Raw genomic sequence first — 21,721 nt, forward strand, 5'->3', positions numbered from 1 at the left:
TTGTCGCGCGCCCATGTGAATGTTCTATGGGTAGAACTTTGGCTAGCGTGCATTAGTGTATAAAAGGCGCAATAAATGCCCTTTTGTTTGTTTGCGCTACTGTGTTGTCGTTCCTTTGACCCAAGAGCACGTGTGAGACCCCACAACGTTGCCGAGTTCTTTCTGGATGCCATTGTGCTACATCATGGTGCACCTCGTGTACTGTTTAGTGATCGCAGCAAGACTTTCATGTCAACAATGATCGAAGAAGTACTTGGAGCTTGTGGCACAGTTTATAAGACGACATCCGCATACCACCCTCAAACATATGGCTAAACAGAGCGATTTCATCGCACGCTAACAGATGTGATATTAATGTATATCAGGCCAGGCCACGACAACTGGGACAGACTTCTACCGTTTGAGACGTTTGCTCACAACATGGCTATTCAGCGAACTGCAGGGTACTAACCTTTCTACCTCGTTTACGGCCGTTCGCCGACATTCACCATCAATGCTGCTTTCTTGACTGCCCCAACTAACTCCTTGGCCAGTATACCCGAACAGTTCATCTCGCGACTTGACGAATGTCGTGACCGCGCTTGCTTCAATGCTGAAGTCAGTCAACTAGACCGCAAGCAACGTTACGACATCTCTCGTCGAGACATCTCCTTTCGTCCTGGAGATGAAGTGCTCTTTTGGACGCCCGTTCGTACACCCGGCTTGTGTGAGAAGTTTTAATCGCGCTTCCTTGGCCCCTACATTATTAATGAACAAACATCCCCAGTGAACTATCGTGTTACTCCCGTCAAGGTTTCTTCAGACCATCGTTGTCGTGGTTCAGAGATCGTCCATGTTTCACGTCTCAAACGATTCGTTCGGCGTTTTCCTCCTGGCTAAGTCGCAGCCTGGCTGGCCGCATGTGCGCGTGGGGAAATTAGTGTGAGCATTATTCATACGCTTCATATTCTCATCTGTACATACTCATCATCACCATTTTGGGCCTGGTGGGGCTCTTTTTTGGGAGAATAAAGAAGAGTCTGATGGCCGAAATGTTGTCTCTCAATATCAATAATTCAAAGTCTAAAATATGACTATCTGAAGTTTATCTGACAGAATAAAGAAGAGTCTGATGGCCGAAATGTTGTCTCTCAATATCAATAATTCAAAGTCTAAAATATGACTATCTGAAGTTTATCTGAGATCTCCGCACATCTCGGTAACTTTCAGCAAGTTTCAGTCACGCGGAAGTGGATGTACTCGACCGGCTGATACGCAAAGCATATAAGCAAGCGCTCGAACTCCCACCCGGAACGGCTACTTTTTGCCTCGAGGAGACAGGGGTGTACAACAACGCACAGGAAACCATAGAGGCCCACCTGGTAAGCCAGAAGGAAAGGGTACTACACGCAATAGTGGGACGCTGCGTCTGGGAACCTCTTGGATATTCCGTACAAAAGACCAGAGCACTGACAAAAATCCCAACAGGAATACAAGAAACCATGCACGTCTCACCGATTCGGAGGAACATGCACCCAAACTTCCTCATCGGATGGCGACAAGCCCAAGCGCAGGCGCTCGCGAGAAAGTATGAAAACTACCCCAATGTCTTGTACGTAGATGTGGCCAGCACTGCAAGAAGCACCGCATTCGTCACCAGCGTAGTCGAAAATCACGGGACCGAAATAAATGCGTTGTCGGTTTCCAGAGCGAGTGCTGCGGAGGCAGAGGACTAGCGATAGCGTTAGCCATCACGACGACACTGCACTGGGATTGCGTCGTAGTTCTGATGGACTCTCAGACGGCATGCCGAAATTATTACCGGGCCAAAATTTCCAGGGCTGCACATCGCATTCTGAATGGAGTGTACCAGCTCCCACCATACATACAAATTGTGTGGACTCTGGGGCTTGAGTCCTTACGCGGCAATTGGCAGGCACATGCCTACGCCCGAGCGCATGCACACCGGGAGCTGCATGAGGGCCGCGCCGAGCAGTTTCATCCCGAACTCACCTACACACACATCCTACAACACTATCGCCTTTCACAAAGAACACTACCGCCACCTCATAATGCTCTGACGCAAGAGGAAGCCGCAATATGGTGAAAAATCCAAACAAACGCATATCCACATTCGAGTCTCTACCACGCCATACACCCTCCGCTGTATTCTTATATATGCCCCCACTGCAATCAATTCGCAACGCTTATGGTATTGGCTTGCAACTATGCTGCCGATCCCAGCATAGTGCAGGATGTAGAAGTGTTAGGTAGGATAAAGTGCAGTGACCATAGGTTAGTGAGGTCTAGGATTTCTCTCAATTTGAAGAGAGAAAGAATAAAATTAGTCAAGAAGAAACAGGCCAACCTAAACGCAGTACGGGTAAAAGCATACCAATTCAGGCTGGTGCTCGGAAACAAATATGCAGAACAGGAAGATGGACAACATAGAGGTAATGAATGAAACCCTAACTAGGGCTGATTTCGGAAGCAGCAATTGAAGTGGGAGGTAAGACACCAAGACAACCAGTAGGTAAGCCCTCCCAAGTAACAAAGGACCTAACAAAGAAACGGCAAAACATGAAGTGTCAACCCGCAGGGGCACCTTGAGTCATCAAGGTGTTGGTGTGTGGCGTCACCACGGACCCCGAGCCCCCATACCAACGCTGTTATCCGTACCGTTGCTATAGGTTGTAAGGTGAAGGGTTAGAAACCGCAAACGGTGGCGTTCGGGATCTTGGTCAAGCCCAGGCCGGTGGGCTCTTGCCTGGCTATCAGGCTGGAAGCTCCGGGACCCTGCTGAGAGTATGAGGGTGAACCTCAGTCGACATATCGGGAACCCTCAGTCTATACATGACGTATGGCATTTTCAAACCCAAAGAAAAATGATCGGTCTCTGAAAAGAGGCCGCACCGAAGTCCTAAGCAAAGAAAATGTTTTCGAAACCTTTCCAAAGTTCCTAGTTATTCATTCAGATAATGACAAAGAACCCATTACATTGAAATCGGTCTTTAAGATCGCGAAGTCCCTAGAAAGATCAATTGGCAAGGAGTACCAGGCAAAAAATCTCGCGTCTGGTGACCTATTGATCGAAGTCCAAACAAAAGCGCAAAGCGAGGAACTTCAGAAACAAAAAGAAATTGCCGAGCAGAGCGTGACAATCACACACACCATACTCTTAATTGCGTAGAAGGGGTGATCTCCGAAAAGCAATTGACGAACGAAACAGACGGAGACATCCTAGAAAATCTCCGAAGCCAAGGTGTCAGCGCTGTTCGAAAAATCACCATTCGAAGAGCAAACGAAGAGATAAAAACTAAGTACATAGTGATCACGTTCAACCGCAGCAGTCTACCAGAAAGAGTAAATGTGGCATACATCAGTTGTCCCATGCGAGCATATGTCCCGAATCCGAGAAGATGTTTCAAATGTCAGCGGTACGGGCATGGCTCACAGTCCTGCCGAGGAAAAGTTACGTGTGCAAAATGCGCAGAACATGATCATCCATCTGAGAACTGCGACAAAACAGTCATGAAATGTCCCAACTGTAGCGGTACCCACGCGGCGTACTCGCCATCCTGCGAAACTTTCAAAAAAGAGAAGGAAATAATTCAGCTTAAAGTAAACGAAAATCTAACTTTTCCGGAAGCGCGCCGGAAACATGCACTGTTTTCAGGCGCACGCTATGCGGACGCAGCTCGTCGGGGGGCGGAGCGGCGTCTGGTGTCTACAGGCTGTTAGTACAGCTTCGCTGATCTGGCCTTGCCCCTCGCCCCCCGCGAGCAGCCACCGGCCGCTCAAAAGGCCCCTGCTGTCGAAGCGAGGGCCCCAAAGCCGACCAAGGTGCCCCAAGTGGGTTCTATTGTAGAGTCCACTGTGGCACCTGCTGTCCCTGCGGTACGTGCCCCTACGGACAGTGTACCGCCAAAGAGCGCGGCACCTTCAGGCACCCAGCTTGAACGAGTGCCTTCTGTGTCCAGGCTTTCTGAGGAAGCAATGGACACCACCCAGTACATCGGGGACCCCTACCCCGAAACACCCTCCTTTGTCCACTGGCAGAGGTAAGGCAGGTCTCCAGCCAGTCGCTGCCCCTGGAAAGGGCACGTGACTAAATATTTCCTACAGTAAAGACAGATTTTCCTTCACCTATCCCCTGTTTCTAACATATCAGAAAGTATTCGGATACTAACAGCTACTCGATAAAATGGCCTTTATTGTTCACTGGAACTGTCGTGGACTAATACGTAACTTAGGTTACGTAAAAGATATTTTAAATCGGTTCTGTCCCCTAGCCGTGTGCATTCAGGAGACAAATTTAGGCCCGAAAAACACGCACTTTTTGAAACAATACAAAGTGGTCCGCCGAGACCGTAACACCACTGGTTGCGTTTCAGGTGGCGTGGCCATTATTATGCACTGTAGCACTACTGTGCAAGAAATCCGGTTAAATACGTGCCTTGAAGCAGTAGCCGTTAGTGTAGTATCATTTAAAACATTAACTATCTGCCCATATACATCCCTCCTCATACGCAGGTATCAGTTAGAGACTTGGAGGAACTCGTTGAACAACTTCCAGAACCTTTATATTGGTGCACGATTTTAATGCGCACAGTCCCTTTTGGGGAAGTCCGACAACAGACGGTAGAGGACAAACCATAGAAGATTTTATCCTAACAAATAACATCTGCATTCTTAACACAAATAACCCAACGTACTGCATACAAGCACAGGAAGAATGAGTTGGCTTGATTTAGCTCTGTGTTCTCCTGATCTGTACGTCCACCTCAATTGGGAAGTACATGACAATCCATATGGAAGTGATCATCTCCCATTCCTTATACACCTCACGCAACCAACTCCAACACCTACTAAACCACGGCGGTGGAAACTACACCTAGCAAACTGGACACTCTACACGACACATGCCGCATTAGAAAAAGAATACGACGAAAGCTTTAGCGTAGAGGAAATAAATGAAAGATTTACTGTCTGCCTTCTTCAAGCGGCATCTGTGTCAATACCCCAAACATCAGGTTTGGCATGAGAAAACCGAAAACCGTGGTGGACAGAAGAGTGTCGTACTGCAAAAAAGAAGCAAAATAAGGCTTGGGGCACCTTCAGGAGGTACCCAACATATGCCAACCTAATAAACTTCAAACAAGCCCGAACTCAAGCACGTTACATCCGTAGAAGGGCAGAAAAAACCTCCTGGCAAAACTTTGTATCCTCTATCAATAGCTCGACACCAACTAAAAAAGTCTGAGAGGGTGTACGGAAAATGAACGGCGATTACACAGCCTACACAATCCCTCTGTTTACTCCTCCTGGTATTCAACAACACTTCAAGAGCAGGCGGACATTTTAGGGGAACATTTTTCCCAAGTGTCAAGCTCATCAAACTACAATACGACTTTCCTTTCTTACAAAAGCACAACAGAAAAACAGAAGCTACCTACCAGAGGTGGTACGAAGGAAGAGTATAATAGTCTATTTAGTGCAGACGAACTACGTAACGCACTTGCTACACGCAAGCAAACAGCACCAGGCCTAGATAACATTCATTACGTAATGCTTCAACACTTATCTGAAGACGCAACAACTGCTTTACTCAAGTTCTTTAACAAAGTGTGGGTTACGGGCACAATACCGCAAGCATGGAAGAAGGCTGTAATCATCCCTTTCTTGAAAACAGGAAAACCACATACTCTACCTAATAGCTACCGTCCATAGCCCTGACAAGCTGTCTGGCCAAGTCATTTGAAAGTGTAGTAAATGTCAGACTAATGTTCACCCTAGAGCACCGTAACCTACTAGATACTAACCAGTGTGGCTTTCGAAAGACACAATCAACATTAGACCATTTAGTCCGGCTAGAAAACACAATACAAGAAGCATTTATACATAAACAACAGTGTCTAGCAGTCTTCTTCGATCTAGAAAAGGCCTATGACACTACCTGCAAGTTCGGAATTCTACGCGACTTGGCGGATATGGGAATAAAAGGTAGAATGTTGAACAGCTTAGCTGACTTTCTCTCAAACCGCACCTTTCAGGTATGCATTGGCACAACCCTCTCGCGCATTTTTATACAAGAAAATGGTGTACCACAGGGTCGCATCCGAAGTACAACCCTCTTTATAGTTAAAATGAATTCAATCGCAAAGATAATACCCAGCTTCGTCGAACATTCTATATACGTGGATGACCTACAAATAGCTTGCCACTCTTCCAACATTAGCACCTGCAAATGGCAGATACAGCTAACTATAACCAGACTGTGTGAATGGGCAGACAAAAATGGGTTCCGATTTTCAAACGAGAAAATGTTGGCTGTGTTGTTCTCACGCAAACGAAGACTCCAGCCAGACCCCAATCTACACCTCAATAAACATGTACTGCCCGTGAAAAAGGAACACAAATTCCTAGGTTTGGTGTTTGATAAATCACTAAGTTTCATCCCCCATATAAACTCATTAAAAACAAAGGCAAATAAGGCACTTAACATACTAAAGATTTTATCTTGAAAACGCTGGGGCTCGGACAGAACGTGCATCCTACACTTATACCGATCGTTAGTGCGTAGCATTCTTGACTATGACTCATTGTGTACGGATCAGCAAGGCCGTCATATCTTAGAAAACTAGATCCCATGCATAACCTTGCCCTCCGACTTGCCACAGGTGCGTATAGAACATCTCCAGTTGCTAGCCTATATGTAGAAGCTAATGAACCATCTCTAGATGACAGACGCTCTTTGCTTTTGGTTGCATATTCACTAAAAATCTGCACATTACCTTCACACCCGTGTTTTAACATTATTACGCAGTGTCAAACAAGAACCCTTTATACCAACAGACCCTGTACTATAAGACCGCTTTGCCTTAGATTTGAAAAAAATATGCAGAAAATTAAGTATCCCACAGGAATATTTGCATGTTTTAAAAAGACCCCAAGCACTACCTCCATGGAATAACCTGCGTACCACCTGCGATTTTTCGTTAACAAGCTTCAAGAAGAGCGAAGTACCACGGGAGCACCTGATCCAAGAGTTCTACGCCATCCAAGAAAAATACCGGGACTTCACAGAGTTTTACACCGATGGATCCAAAACACACGAACACGTTGGCTGCGGAGTTATTGGAATAGGGTGGGAAAAAAGCGTACGTCTACCAAGTCATGCCTCAATCTTCACTGCCGAACTTTTCACACTCTACCTAGCGGTAACCAAAACAATAGAAGACAACAACCATAACACAGTTATTTACAGCGATTCTCTGAGCGCACTTCAATCTTTAGCATCCAAAAAACACAGTTTACCAATTATAGGAGACATACTAAAAGCTATAGTAGAAGCAACTAATCATGGGAGACATATATATTCTGCTGGGTACCAAGCCATGTCGGATAAGCGGAAATGAAAAGGCAGATAAGTGTGCAGCTATAGCAAAACATAATCCCATCGAACACTTAGAAATACCGTCAACCAACTGGATAGCAGAATTTCGGCGAGCACTGAATCAAAAATGGCAATTAAGGTTGGACGAAAGCATAAATAACAAACTCCATGTCATCAAACCAACACTTGGTGAATGGCAATCTCGTAGACACCAAGAACGCTTCATGGAAGTAGTTTTATGCCGACTTCGAATCAGACATACATACTCACCTGACCCACAACTTCCTTCTACATAAAGAGCAGCAACAACCAACTTGTGAGAACTGTGGAGAATATTAATCCGTAAATAATTTTCTCATCTCTTGTCCGAAACTAGAACGAGAACGGAAGCAGATCTTTCATCACTATATGAAAAAAACATACCTTTTCATCCTGCACTATTAATTGGGGATGAACCTGAAGTTGAACTAAAACATGTCATCACATTTTTAAAAGCTGCACAGATACTACAGAAACTATAAGACACGTGTGCTTTAATACCCCACGTAAATAACATAAACATACTTAATAACATCTGAAGTTTGCGCTAACCGGCACCTTGTGTTTGGTGCAAGATAGCCGCAGTTGCTTTTGTGCCAAAAAACCCGACACACACACACACACACACACACACACATATGAAAGTGTCAAACTCTAGAGATCAGATAGAATTCACTGAACTCTCGAAACTGATGAACAAGAAGAAAGTAAGGGATATCCGAAGTTATAACGTGGGAAAGATTGAGGAAGCCGTAAAATATGGACGCAGCATTAAATCAGTAAGAAGAAAGATTGGCATAGGACAAGGGAAGATGTATGCACTGAAAGATAAGCATGGTAATATCATCAGCAATTTCGATGACATGGTAAAAGCAGCGGAAGAATTCTATACTGACCTGTACAGTGCCCAAAACTGCCAAGCTACTTTCATTCGAAATAGTGATGAACGGGATACAGAGGCTCATTTTGTAACTAGCGATGAAGTTAGAAGGGCCTTGAAAGACATGACCAGGGGGAAAGTCACCATTTGACAGACGTGGCGGGAACGGCAATAGCGAAAAATGTCACGCTTTATGCCAGGCCAGGTTACAGTTTGGCTTAGTTCCGCAAGAACTATAGAGACACTCAAATGACCGGCCAAGGGTTCGTCATGAGAACATTGCAACAGTGCGCTTCTCCGACTTTTGGGAATAACCACCTAAACGGGTACACAGAGTCCATCATCGATGCTATGATTTCAGCAGGAGCCCATCATGATCCCAGCAAATATAAATCCGCGGGGGACCCAGCGACACTCGCTGGTTCCTGCCCCCCTGCGCCCGCCGCACTACCACACGTCTCGGCGTTTCGTCTCCCTGAGACCGTCGCTCACTCTGCGACAAAACGGATCAATTTGCTGGGCCTTCAGAAGCTCTTGCCTGCTGAAAGCGATTTCAATTCTCTCAAAGGGGAGGCTGGTCTCGTCCGCACTCAGGACTGCAGCCATTGGCATCATGGGTTCACTTTTGAGAAGCTCCCCCGCTCGCACGCTTTGCGAGCGCACTGCTTGCCTGGAGAGCAGAATAACAGGTTTGCCCGCTTGCGGACTTGCCTCTCTCAGCTCATTTCGCCCCCGACGCTAGCTGGCGCAAAGGCACCAGCAGCAGCTGTCACACCTGGAGAAAAAGCTCTGAGTGGACAATGGGGCACGAGATAGCGGCGTCAGCTACCACGTTGGCGCTCGGATGTAGTGCCTCTTCGTGCCATGTCGCTCTATCCCACTGGGGATTGTGAGTCAACCGCATAGCGCAGGGGCTTGCCCCCGAATTCTGCACACGACGCGATTCCGATGCCTCATCTGCACAGGCAGAATTGGATGCCGGCGGGCTAATGAACGGCTTTAGCAATGTGAACTGTCCGTCGCGATAGCTGCCATTCGCAATTTCTGCAATGAGAATCACAGGAACACTGAGCCCTGGGAGATGAACGAAACGCATGCGTCTCGTTCGCTCTCCCCACTTGACAGTCAGCCTGTCCACGCTCAGCTTGGCTCAAGGGCCTCGCTGGCGGGCGGCGGTGGGCAATAGGCGCGCGCGGCGATAATGTCACCTTAAATGCGCTTTGCCTCGGCGGCCAATTCTTCCAGATTTCGGAAGCGGCCGCCGCGCAGGTACGTCGAAAAGGTCGGATGTGCCTGCTTGATCACCCGTTCGACGCTTCCTCATTCGAGGCCTTGGGCTCGGCGACTAAGAAAAGGTCTTCCATTGCCCGTACGTACTTCTGAAGTGACTCATCAGGAGCCTGTGTACGTAGCCCAAGCTTTCGCCGCATCCTACTCTCGTAGTCAGTGGGTAGGAATTCATGCGGGAATGCCGCGCTGAACTCCTCGAGGGTTGTTGCACGGAGTTCGGAAAGTCGATACCACCTAGCCGCCGTATCAGTGAGTGCAACAGGGACGACGCATCCGAGTACCTCCTGAACGTTCAAACCCAGAGCTCTCTGGTAGCATGCGAGGGAGTAACAGTAATCCCTGGCACTGAGCAGATCACCGTAACCGCTGTAGGTCGGGACTGCCAACCGTACAGCGGGGTGAGTGCATTTCGGAACAGCTGACAGTGTTGTAACTACCCGAGAGCGCCTGGATCATTTCAGCGGCGTTATGCAACAGCATCTGCGCCTGCTCTAAAGGGAGCCGTTGGCGCGTTAGCGGCGCAGTCGAGCAAGGATGAGCCGTCGTCCAGCTCGATCAGCGGTTGGTTTTCACAGGGATACCGGCCGGCGCCCCACCGTCCCAGAGCAAAAAGGGCTCCTAGCGGGGTGCGCCTGCTGTCGTTCACAGCCGCCACTTGAGGCAGTTATATGTAAATTTCTTAGGCCGCTTGCAGCCAGAGTCGACAGAACAGGTGTGTTCTCAGTCGGTGTGCCACTGGGCGCCACCGAATGTACTCCAAAGGGAGACGGATGAGCGAAATTCGTGGTCGCCGTGTTGTAATTCCCACAGGGGGCTGCAGCATTCCACTGGTTTTGGCTGTTCAATTCAGAAGCAGCCAGTGTCGACAAAACAGGTGCATGATCGATCGGTGTGTCACTGGGCCCACCGAATGTACTCCAAAGGGAGATGGATGACCGAAATTCGTGGTCGGCGTGTTTTAGTCCCCACAGGGGGCCGCAGCATTCCACTGATTTTGGCTGTTCAATTGAGAAGCAGCCATCGGGCAAAAATTGGAGAGGCCTAAGGCCACGTTTCTGCGCTGTGCTCCGTTAAATCCTGAGGGAGATGATCGGGAGAGCGCTGCGACATCGCACTGCCTGGCATTCCAAAGGGAGCCGTGGCAATGTGCATGTGTGCACTGTTTGGAGAGGGCTCTGGCCCCGTTTTCAAACAACGCTACTGCTCCAAAGGGTACATAGCGCCTCGCGTTGCCGTCCCCACGGGGGGGTCGTTACCAGTGAGGGTGCAGGAGTGCGCTGCTCAAGGCCCTGTTATTCAAGAACGCGGCGTCTGCTAGCACTAAGAAAGGTCACCATGCCTCGCAGCCATAACGTGGCGGGTCCAATTCACAAAGGCGTGCTGACTCGGCTAAGCACAAAGGCTTAATGAGCCTTTGAATCCGCGTTGGGTACCAGTGTGGGTTCTTGGTGTCCCACAGGAGACCAACCACCGCGAGTTCGAGCTTAGAGAGCCATAGGGCCGCATCAGCCGTCGCCTCCAGCACCGCTACGTGCGAGCTCAGGCCGCAAGGGGCTGCTACCGAGCGAAGCACGCAAAAATGCAGTAATGCCCTGAGGTAACGGGAACCATTTATTGATTCTGTCGGCACCAGCACTGCACAAATGCCGCGCGGCGGGGAACTAAATGGGTCCCGCACCAAGGGCGAAAATACAGAAAATGGGTGCCTATAGCACGTCACAGCGAGAGCACAGGCTGGGACACGCTGCTAGGAAGTCCCGGCAGCTATGCTACCTGCTCTGGCGATAACCAATGGGTCAACTCGGGAGAGCTCGGGCAATATCCTTCGGCTTGGGCTTTCGGCAAGTGCGGCTCGGTGTGGTACAACCTCGCGTGAGCACTAGGCACCGCTCGTCGGCTTAGCCTCAGGAAAAAGGATCACCACAAAGTACGTGCACCTCGCACTGGCCAAGGCACCGTGCACGAGCTCAAGTCCTAGTCACTAAGGTGCTGGAAGACGACAGGAAAGCCTTTACGTACCGTGTGCTGATCCCGGAGATAAGAGAGCCGCGCTCAGTAACTAGCAGCCAACGCGGCCGCGTAGTGACATCAGCGCCACCCTCACTGCAAACCACCGCGTGTGGAGCGCCACCACTGGAACCGGTTGGGAGCAGGCGGGGTTGGCGAGGGACGGCAGAACAGGTGAAGCCTGCGCAATGGCGCCGGCGCCTCCCTCAATCCTCACATGCTCTATCATTTAGGAAGCACACAATTTCGCATACAGTGCTAAATTGTCTGCTTGCTCTTGCCATGGCATTTGGTGATTATTGCACTGTTGCTCTTAAAATGAATTTCATTTTAAGTATGCCACACAGAACATTGTGCTTGGCACTGGTGTAACTTTAATAGTGATAATCAACCAAGAAGCCCTAATTCTACAGCTGTCAATAATTATGTCTAATACTTTGGTTCCCTTTGCAGCAGCCTATGTTGTGACTGCTGAAGTCAAATTTATAGTTGATGCGCCTGCTTGTTTTTGTTGTCGTGCAGTTACACTTTCTTCTGTGGTGTTTTAAGCATTGTGTAGCCGTGTGACAGCTGAAGTATTGTAGCAGTGTTGAAGCTAGCTTGCACCCACTATTGCAGAGGGCATCGTCACGGTGCAGATTCACCTGCCATCGTTTTGGCCACAGAATCCTGCAGCCTGGTTTACTCACGTGTAGGCCATCTTCACCCTTCAGCGCATTACTTTGCAACAAACGAAGTTCTACCACGCTTTCTCCGCACTCTCAATGGAGGTGGTTGCGGAGCTCTACGACGTTGTGGACGCGCTCCACGAAGCCACCTCTATGACCACTTTAAAACGACGGTGCTGCACCGCATGTCGGTGTCTGTGCGCAGGCGTCTTCAGCAGCTTCTCAACGAAGAGGAGCTCGGCGACCGGCGGAACTTCTACGTCGCCTGCGGCGGCTTCTCAGTGACAGTAGGTTAGACGCAAACAGCCTGCTGCTGCTAGAACTGTTCTTTCAGCGCCTGCCGCAGCATGGGGTTGTTGCCTTGGCTACCTCACCAGACGACCTGTCCCTCGACAAGGGGGAGCTGGCCGATCGTGTCGTTGATTATTCAGCACGAGGTACTGTGGTGACGGCATCTATCTACCGTTCCGCTGTCACGACTCGAAGACTGGCAGTCTTGCCTTGAACAACTGATTGGTGACCTTGCCGAAACAGTTAATGCCCTACGGCTACCTTCCCACCCTTGTCGACGACACAACACACGAAATCGCCAGTTCACTCCTTTCGTCCACCCGACGCTCGGTTCAGTCACGTTCACATCGATATTGTTGGCCCACTCCCACTATCGAGAGGTGCTCGCTACATCCTCACTTGTATGGACCTAAGTGATTTAGCGTGGAAGCTTGGGCGTGTTTGTGATTCATTGGCAAAAACACAGCGCAAAAAAGACACGGAAACGAGAGAGCGACATGCACACAGCGCTGACTTGCAACAGTTTATTCATGAGGACATGAGGGAAGAAATATATATGGCACTGCCATGCGCAACATGTGAATAATTAACAAAACACTGCAGCATCATTTCGATTGATGATAATGATAGCCACGTGCTAACAATGCATACTGGCAGTTGTCATTCAAATGTTGTTAAGATATGCGATTTCCCGACATGAAAGTGCATTAGAACGTGAACTGATGCACGAGCTATCAAATTTCCTTATGAAATCTGCCTCAATAATTTCACGTGTCAGCTGCGAATTATGCCTAGCCAGCACTTCGCTTTTGTCAAAATAGGGCTTACACCCGTGATCACGGCAATGAATGCCCAGATGACCCTGTATTGTGTTGTACACGTTATTATGGTGCTCTCTGAGACGATCGTTTATGCACCTGCTGGTCTGTCTCACGTACTTTTTTCCACAGGAGAGAGGCATTGGCGCAGGACACTAACCGATTCCTGTGTTTCACAGTACAATGCCCACGCCTGGTTTGCGAACCAAACCTACAAAGTTTCGATAGTTTCAAGGAATCATATACACCACTGGCGTGGTGTATGATTCCTCTCTCCTGTGGAAAATGGCAAAGCATTTAATGTGCTCGAGGTGCAGACCGAGATGGACCATTTGCACCTTTTTCAAGTTGAATTAAACAAGTAAATTCCGAGGCCCTATCTGGTAGAAGTGAAAATTGCAGGGCAACTTGTGAGCATGCATCTAGATGTTGGTGCCACCGTATCTTTTATCAATGAGCAGATCTACGCTTGACTGCCACTGAAGCCAGGCCTGACAAAATGCCTTCTCGAAGTGAAATGTTAGGGTGGCGCGCTGCTCGAGACGACGGTGAAGACACATGTAAGTGTAGAGTATGAAGGTCAAAAGAAAACTTTGCCAGTGATTTTCGTTCCTGGAATTCAACCATTCCTGCTAGGGCGCGATTCGCTTGCGCAGCTCAAATTGAACTGGAATCACATTTTCAACGTAGAAGCAGAGCAAAGAGTAAAACTCCTGCTGTAGAAGTATCCGGACACGTTCAGTCCACAAGTTGGTTTGATAAAGGGCTATGATGCGCAAATTGTTTTGAAAGAAGAGGCTCGTCCGGTCTTCTTCAAAACTCGTCCTGTTCCCTATGCACTGAAAAATGTTGTCGAGTAGGAATAACTTGTGCTCCAGGAAAGAGGGATATTGCAGCAAGTCATGCAGAGCGACTGGGCCACACCACTTTTTGTCATCCCAAAGCCTGAGCACAAGGAAGGGATACTTTGAGAAAGGGACCCTGTCACATTCCGTTCCAAGGTTCAACGCCAACTACAATGCCGAGGACCCCATCGAGAAGAGGGCGATGAGCTTCCACTGCTACCAGCGACACAAGCAGCTTCGGGCAAAGGCGGAAGCAGAAGGAACTCTCGAATCAAACTGTAACCTAGGCCCGCCAAAGGTCATTCTGGTCAAACTTCCAGTCAAACAAAGAATCGAGCAACGTTGTCACCGTCATCTCAGAAATGGGCCTTGGCAGACCTGTGCCGAGAATCTTGGCTAGAGCAAAGATGGAGAAGATGGCAATGCTCCAGACACTCACGACTGTTCACATGAGGCAGAAGAGGATTCCAGTAATGGAAAAGAGGGGGACAATGAAGGAAGGGACAATGGCGCTACCAGTGAGAAAGTTTGCAGTATCGACAAAGGAAGGAGGCTGCTGATGAGGGAACGGGCAACGTGGAAAGAGGTGAGGAAGGTCCAGACATTTTCGAGTGTGACTCTTCGTGTGAACGTATCACCAAGAGTGGAGAAGACTATGCAGAGTCATCCTCGGTTGAACCACAGAATAACGACTACGGCAGCAATGACATTATCGAAGTGGACAGCCAGACGGGTACAGAAGTTGTAGGGGAAGATGACAAGTTGACCGCCATGGAGGAGTTTCAAGACAGAAAGGCTGATGGAGACGAGGCTAATGGGCCTGAATAGGCATTCACCTCGGCCAACTAGGCATGGACCACGCAGAATCACCCAGGCCCATCCCTCTCCAGAGAAGCACAAGAGAGCGTTCGCAGCCAGATTGTTGGGGTTATAATTAAAAAGAAAAAAAGAAAAAAATGAGCGCAGCTTGCACTAGTGGTGCAAGGCTGGAGAAACAGCAGACCTTGTGATCGACTTAGCTTGTTCAGGCGCTAGTCAGGCACAGTCAATCATTAAGAGGTGCAGATTCTCGCTTGGCTGCACGACGCACCTCAAGATGAGCAGCTTCTTCGGGTGTTCGGATCATCTTTGGTCGTCCCATTGTCAAGACTACATGTACTCGGCACAGAGTTGACGAGAGTTCTGTCGACGTCGCAGCGGCTCCGAGCTTTATCTCCCCGGTGACGTCATGACTAAGCTCCACCTCCGCACGATCATCCAACTGTCAACGCGGCTGGGCAAACCTGTAACTATGCAATAGCAAAGCTTGGCAAAGCGACGATGCAGCCTGGCGAAGTGTTGACATGTCTGGGCGAAGCAAGGCACATGTGGTTGCTAGGCGAAGCGAAGTGACGTCATGGCTAGACGGAGCAGGTGCAGAGCGGCGACGAAGTGAGGCACAGCTGTGCCAAGTGGTTGCTAGGCAAAGCGCGGTGACGTCATCGCCAGGTGCAGTTTCTTGTCTACGCTATACCTCCTGCTTGTCAACAGCTGCAGAAACACCTCCAGCGTCTCGGAAGCACAGCCAGCGTTTCGGAGGCGCTGCCAGTGCCTCGGCGAGAGCTATATAAGCCCGCACCTTCTGGAAAAAAGCAGTGTGTGTCTGCCTTGCTATATCACATATATGCGGGATCGACTGTATTCACGTCACGGAGCACCCACGCTGTAGTTTGCGCTAGTCTAACCCAGTTGCTGAAGCATTTTTATTTATAACAGGTACTTCGAGAGGCTCTGTGTATGTTGCTTTCACTGTTTCGGCCTTCTCTGGAATGTCTGTGATTGTTGCTTCTTTGTAGTCAAGCTGTGTCGAGGAAATTGGGTCCATAATCTATATTTCGTTCCACCAGTCTTGTGACTTCAGTAGCAGATAGGCTGGGATCCCTCCAGTAGGCAGATCAGGGTTTTCTTTACCTTGACAAAAGCATCAGCATAACAGATCCGAGATATCGAGAATTTCTTGTACTCTATTTGTACAAATGGTTTCCACTGGACGGGTCCCTCTGTATCCAGCATAGAGTTATCTGATACCAAAATGGACTTCGCTGATCGCGAGGTCACAGTTCTTAGTGAGGAAACGGTGTCACTAGCAGAGCAGACATAAGCTCTAACCTAGCTTGAGTCGGTGGTTTCAGTAGTGCGACGCAGCTCTTCGCAATAAGCAACACAGATTGAACGCCGTGTCAGCTCCGTGCCTGCTCATGTAGACTGCAGCCCGTATGCGGACTGGCTTGCATCGGCAAAGGCAAAGACAGCGCCTTCTCGGCACATGTCATAGTCTCTTCGGAGGCTGTGGTTATGCCATGACCATTGCAGAGCCACTTGTGGATGTTCATTGCTGCTTCTCGAAATCTGGAGACTATTTCGTTGTACATTCTGTGATAGCTGTTTCTGTGGTCTCAACGCCAATTAGGAGATTGTCCATATACAGAGAGCCTTGGAGTAACCACTCTGCCTTCGGGTATCGCTCCTTCATTGATCGAAGGGAACACGAGTCATTCTCCATACTTATTGTACTGACAGTGAACAACCAGGTTCTGGTGGAGTCTTAAACCACAGGATACGTAGTGCATCCCTGTCTTTGTCCCATAGCGTTATCTGCAGAAACACCTCAACATCATGGGTACATTATAACGACGAAGGAGCAGGGCCACAACGTCTGTGTTCAGGCCAAGTTGTCAGTCACTCCTTTTTCATGTGATGACGCATCGAATACAATGCGTACTTCACTCGTCCTTTGTGTACCACTGCACACTGAGGCTTTTCTCCCCCGGGGAACGGTTTCAGACCGTACTTTCTCCGTGGAGCCTTCCTCGATGTTTGGTCATAGTGTTCCATGAGTCTGGCATTTGGCATTGAGCTTATCGACCCTTTCCAAAGCCTCTTGCAAGCTGTGCCTTTGTTGTCCAGTAGGTCGTCGTGCAGCTTCCGTGACACCACGACTTCATACCGCACGTCCTTCTTTGGATGGTCTTCTAGAATTGTTCTAATACCATGTCGATGTGGAATGACTCTTCGTCTTCAGTCTTGACCCCAGTGTTTTCAAGCACCCAGAAGCGAGTCGGGGCTTTTGATATTCTTAAAGGGCCCCTAAACCACCTCAGATATTTTTTGAACATTTCAAGTAAACACGCGCATCGAGTTCAGAATGCAATCACGATCAACGATGCCAAACGCTGCAGCGCTACGCGCCGCGGGCGCGCCACAAAACCAAAAAAACAATGCCGTCCTCCCCTCGCCTTTCCGGAACCCCAGCAGCCGTCATGATGTCAGCAGGGGGAATCTGGTGATGTCAACGGTGGAAACGATGTCCATTGGTCGAACAAGAACCTACGACTTCCGGTTTGTCTGCTAGCAGGTACGCGCGCTCCCTGCTCGTCCTCGCCGTGTTGCTCGCTTGTGCGCGCTTGCGCGTAGGTAATATTACAGCCCGCAACGCAAGTGCCAAATCGCTCGTGTTTCAACACAGTCATGCTTAGCGGTCTCATTAGCTGCGCGAATAGAGTGCGACAGTGTTGGCCTTTCCAGACGTGCGCGCAACACTGGGTCTATAGCGGTACGCTTCGCATAACACGTGCCGGCACCGCAGCAACATCGGGTAGCCGAGAAGTGCCGAGTCCACGTTACCGGCACGCTAACTCGCCGCACGCCGTTTGCCATTCGCGGGCCGCCGTTCGATAGCGGTTTTGCTCACGAGCGGCGAGATTTCCTCGCCGTACGTAGAGAGGATGAGACCGGGACTCATTTGTGCGGCAGCCTCACTGCCGCTGATCGCTCGACGGCGTCGATATCGGCGCTAGGAGCCTTTTCCGGTTCCCTTCAAAGCTAAAGCGGACGGCGCTTCGAAATGAATTACCGATGCTCATAAGCCACAGTATTTTCTTATCATTGTTATCGCTTTTCGCAATAATTGTACACAAAGAAGAAAAATACGCTGATATTAGCGGCGCCATCGGCTGCGATGCGAGCACAGCCGAGTCGGTCGTCTCCCGTCGGTAGCCGTGGCACTCGGCTGCAGCCGATATTTTCGTTGCCGGTGGCGGAGGCGCGCAGCTCCGCAGTCGTCGATTGGCCCGCTGATGGTGCAGCGGGCGGGGCGCCGGCCGAACTGCCGTCTACTTTGGACACCTCTCGCGAGGGAGACAGTAGGCCGGTTCGTCGTCCGTATATGTGCCGCTAGGATGGCTAGCGTGGACATGCCTTAACCGGAAGTAGGCAGTGTTTTGAGAAGCGCGTTGGCGATGACGTATGTCACGTGACATTTCGAGCAGCACTCGGCAAGGAGGGGAGACCAGCCGACGAGGAGAGAAGCGAAGGAAAGAGAGAAACGAGGCAGGGCCGTTTTTCGATCATCAAACGCGCGTAACTCCGCTATTACGGCACCATTTCGAAAAATTCTCGCGGCTACGTGTTCATTGTAGACTCATGCATAACTGCAACACCACAACTAAATTTCGACCTCTGGGTGGTTTAGGGGCCCTTTAAGGCTCAACCGTTGTTCGCAGGACAAGACGCTTGAGCAGTGCATCACGTTGGAAAACTAAGGAAGTGGGCGTTGCACAGACCAACCAAGCTTTGTCTCAACGGCTTTCAACATCTTGACAACAGGCTTAACGTTGCCTGTCACTATGTCCCAGTAGTAATCGGATCCTATTAATAAGGTGGTGCTGTTTCCCTTGAGATTTTGGCTGGATAAAGGCTGAAAGTCGAGGTTCATTCTTTTCATTGTGTCGGGTATTTCAGGGCACGTTATGGCAATTGATTCACTGTATATCGTGTCTAATTGTAATGCCTCAATCTCTATTGGTGTCTCTTTATCTGCTATCAGGTGCAGATGGACATTTTTCATATTGCTTCAAGACTGGGTGCCTCCGAACACACCTACTGTTAAACGTTCTTCCTCCAAAAGTTTGCAGCCATGCCTCTGCGAAGCATATGCAGTAATAAAACTGCGCTGACTTCCGCCTTCTAATGATAGTCGATAACGTCCGGATTTAATCTTTCACTGAATTTAAGTGACAATGTTTAAAGCATGACCATGGATCCTTTCTCATTGGTCTCGGGTCTGTTCGAATATTGAGTTATCGAGCTTCTGTATTTGTGAATGTAGCACTTCTATCAGTCCAAGAAAAACTCCTTTGCAGCCGTGAGTCCCGGTTCATGTAGTGCGCTGTCCGTCTCACTCCTGGTGTTGTTCAATTGCAAGCAGAGGCATTGCCATCGTAGGAGTAGCTGTTCCATAGTGCTAGCTGGAGACCTCGTCACCAAGGTCGCCAAAATCGATGGTCTTCAAAAGTAGTACTCGGCTCCGCACGTCGGTAGAAGCTTGGCATGGTGATGAGAGAGGCCCCGGGTTTTATGTCCCGGACACCATGTGGTGGACCTCTGGGAGGTCTCCCTGCTAGCCATAGGCCGCGACGTACACTTCTGGCAGTGGATAAGATTTAATGGAACTCTGCAGCTGCACGTATGGCATGCAACAAACAGCTCGTGAAATAGAGGCGATCACGTCTGAAGAAGATGAGTACCTTCATTTTGCATGACTGCCGCAATCTAGTTGAGACAGACTTTGTGGCACATTGCCAAGCATGCTATCTTACCTCAGTGTAGAAGCACTGCCGCCCATTCACGCGTCCGGTGCTACTCGCCCATATGCTATTCTTTTCACGTTTTTTGCACTTATCAGCGGTCAGAGCATCACTCCACTCGCTTTATCAACTGGATCAGCCGGTCATAAATGGTGGATGATAAGAGCAAAATCGAACTCTCAGAACAAATCACACAAATTGCAAATTCAGCCTTTACCCCTTTGTGACTTAGTGGCTTGGCTTGACTTGTTCTGCGGTTTGGGCACGGTCGGTGACTGATAATCAACTGAGCTTGCCCGTTTCTGCTTTGAGAGGGCACAGACGACATGGCCGACTACCATGATGGTGACATATCAAAATGAAAATATATCTATTTCTGCTTGACTCGCTGGGCCGAATTAGCACACAGCTGTGCAGCCGGAGTCTGGATTATCGTGTGACACACTGCAAGATGTCCAAAATTTCGGTCGTCGTTATACATTAAGCCTAGGGGGCCAGTGGCAGTGCCACGGAGCTGTCCAAATATAAGTATAAAGTTTAATCAACTTCTACTGCCTACGAGCGATATGTACGTTTTCATTCTTGGGCTCAACCATAGTCCAAAACACACCGGGCACTGTCTGAAGCCCTTCCAAAACTGGGTTGAAATAGGTATGACGTTAAAAATTTGCTGTAGGCCGTGTGGTTTCTCAAGCCGTGCTAAAAATATTGGAGGTCATTGCAGTATGAAGTTAAGAAATTTGCAGGCGCAAGTTGGAATCAGCTAGCGCAAGACAGGGGTAGTTGGAGATCCCAGGGAGAGGCCTTCATCCTGCAGTGGACATAAATATAGGCTGATGATGATTATTATTATTGTATAGTGCTGTTTTAATGCATATCTAATTGTTTTCTATTCACTATAACTTGTTCCCTACTAATTGTATTTCTTGACGCTTTATTTTTTTGTTTGCCCTGTTCTTGCTGTTGTAATACAGTCAAACCTCGATATAACGAACCTCAATTTAACGAAATTTGTGATGTAACGAACTATGTTTATTTCCCCATCATAGTTTTATTGAAATAACGAAACCTCGATATAACGAAATTCTTGATATAACGAAGTATTTAGCTGCATATACAACTTCGTTATATCGAGGTTTGACTACTCTTATGTACCCACTTATGATAGAAGGTCCCCATGGCAGTTTCTCACTCTAGGACCTCCTGATGCTGTATATAATATGTAAGCCCGTTTTTTGTACATGCAATAACAAATAATAAACTTGAACTTGTGTAATTGCTTTGATGGCACATTGTAGAACTAACAATGAGCACTGGAAACGTCATGCGGTTGAAAACATTGTTTAAAATGCTTCTTTTGATAGCTGCAAGAAGCTCTTGATTTCTGCTCGTATTTCAAGCGCAAACTACTACAATAGACTTCCGTTAATTTTACTCTGGTTAATTCAATTCCAAATGGAGGTCGCAGCCGGCGTGCATACATTTCTATGGCGCCAAATGTTATTTTGATGCTGAAATTGTCCTTCATTCAAACTTGGCTGGTCATCACTCATGCGCCCGACCTGAGTGGTGACCGCAGTGGTGACTCCAATCATGGTAGTGTCCGTTTTGTAACTCCATGTAATAAAAAGCCACAATGAAATAAATAAATAAATAGATAATTCGAACTGCGTGCCACCGGGGCCAGCTCCTGAGCTCGTGGAGGTGGTCACTTTCGCAGCTAAGCGACAGGTGGCGCGACATGCTCATCATCATTGATCCACGCCCCAGCGAGAGCTTCTTCAGATTTGAAAGGCTAAGCTTTTGCTGATGCATCATAAGAGATTAAAGGAGCCAAGGACATGTCATGGCCGCCATTTGCTTACGTTTATTTGTCCAAATGGT

The 21,721-nt window shown here is 48.7% G+C and overlaps 1 protein-coding gene across 3 annotated transcripts in view; it reads left to right on the forward strand.

Annotated features, from left to right (window-relative positions):
• LOC119445378 (general transcription factor 3C polypeptide 3) overlaps positions 1 to 21,721 on the forward strand; it is a 501,836-nt gene that overhangs the window by 237,473 nt on the left and 242,642 nt on the right. The window lies entirely within an intron of this gene.

The sequence above is a fragment of the Dermacentor silvarum genome, chromosome 3, assembly GCF_013339745.2.
Source record: "Dermacentor silvarum isolate Dsil-2018 chromosome 3, BIME_Dsil_1.4, whole genome shotgun sequence".
NCBI classification, from domain to species: Eukaryota; Metazoa; Arthropoda; class Arachnida; order Ixodida; family Ixodidae; genus Dermacentor; species Dermacentor silvarum.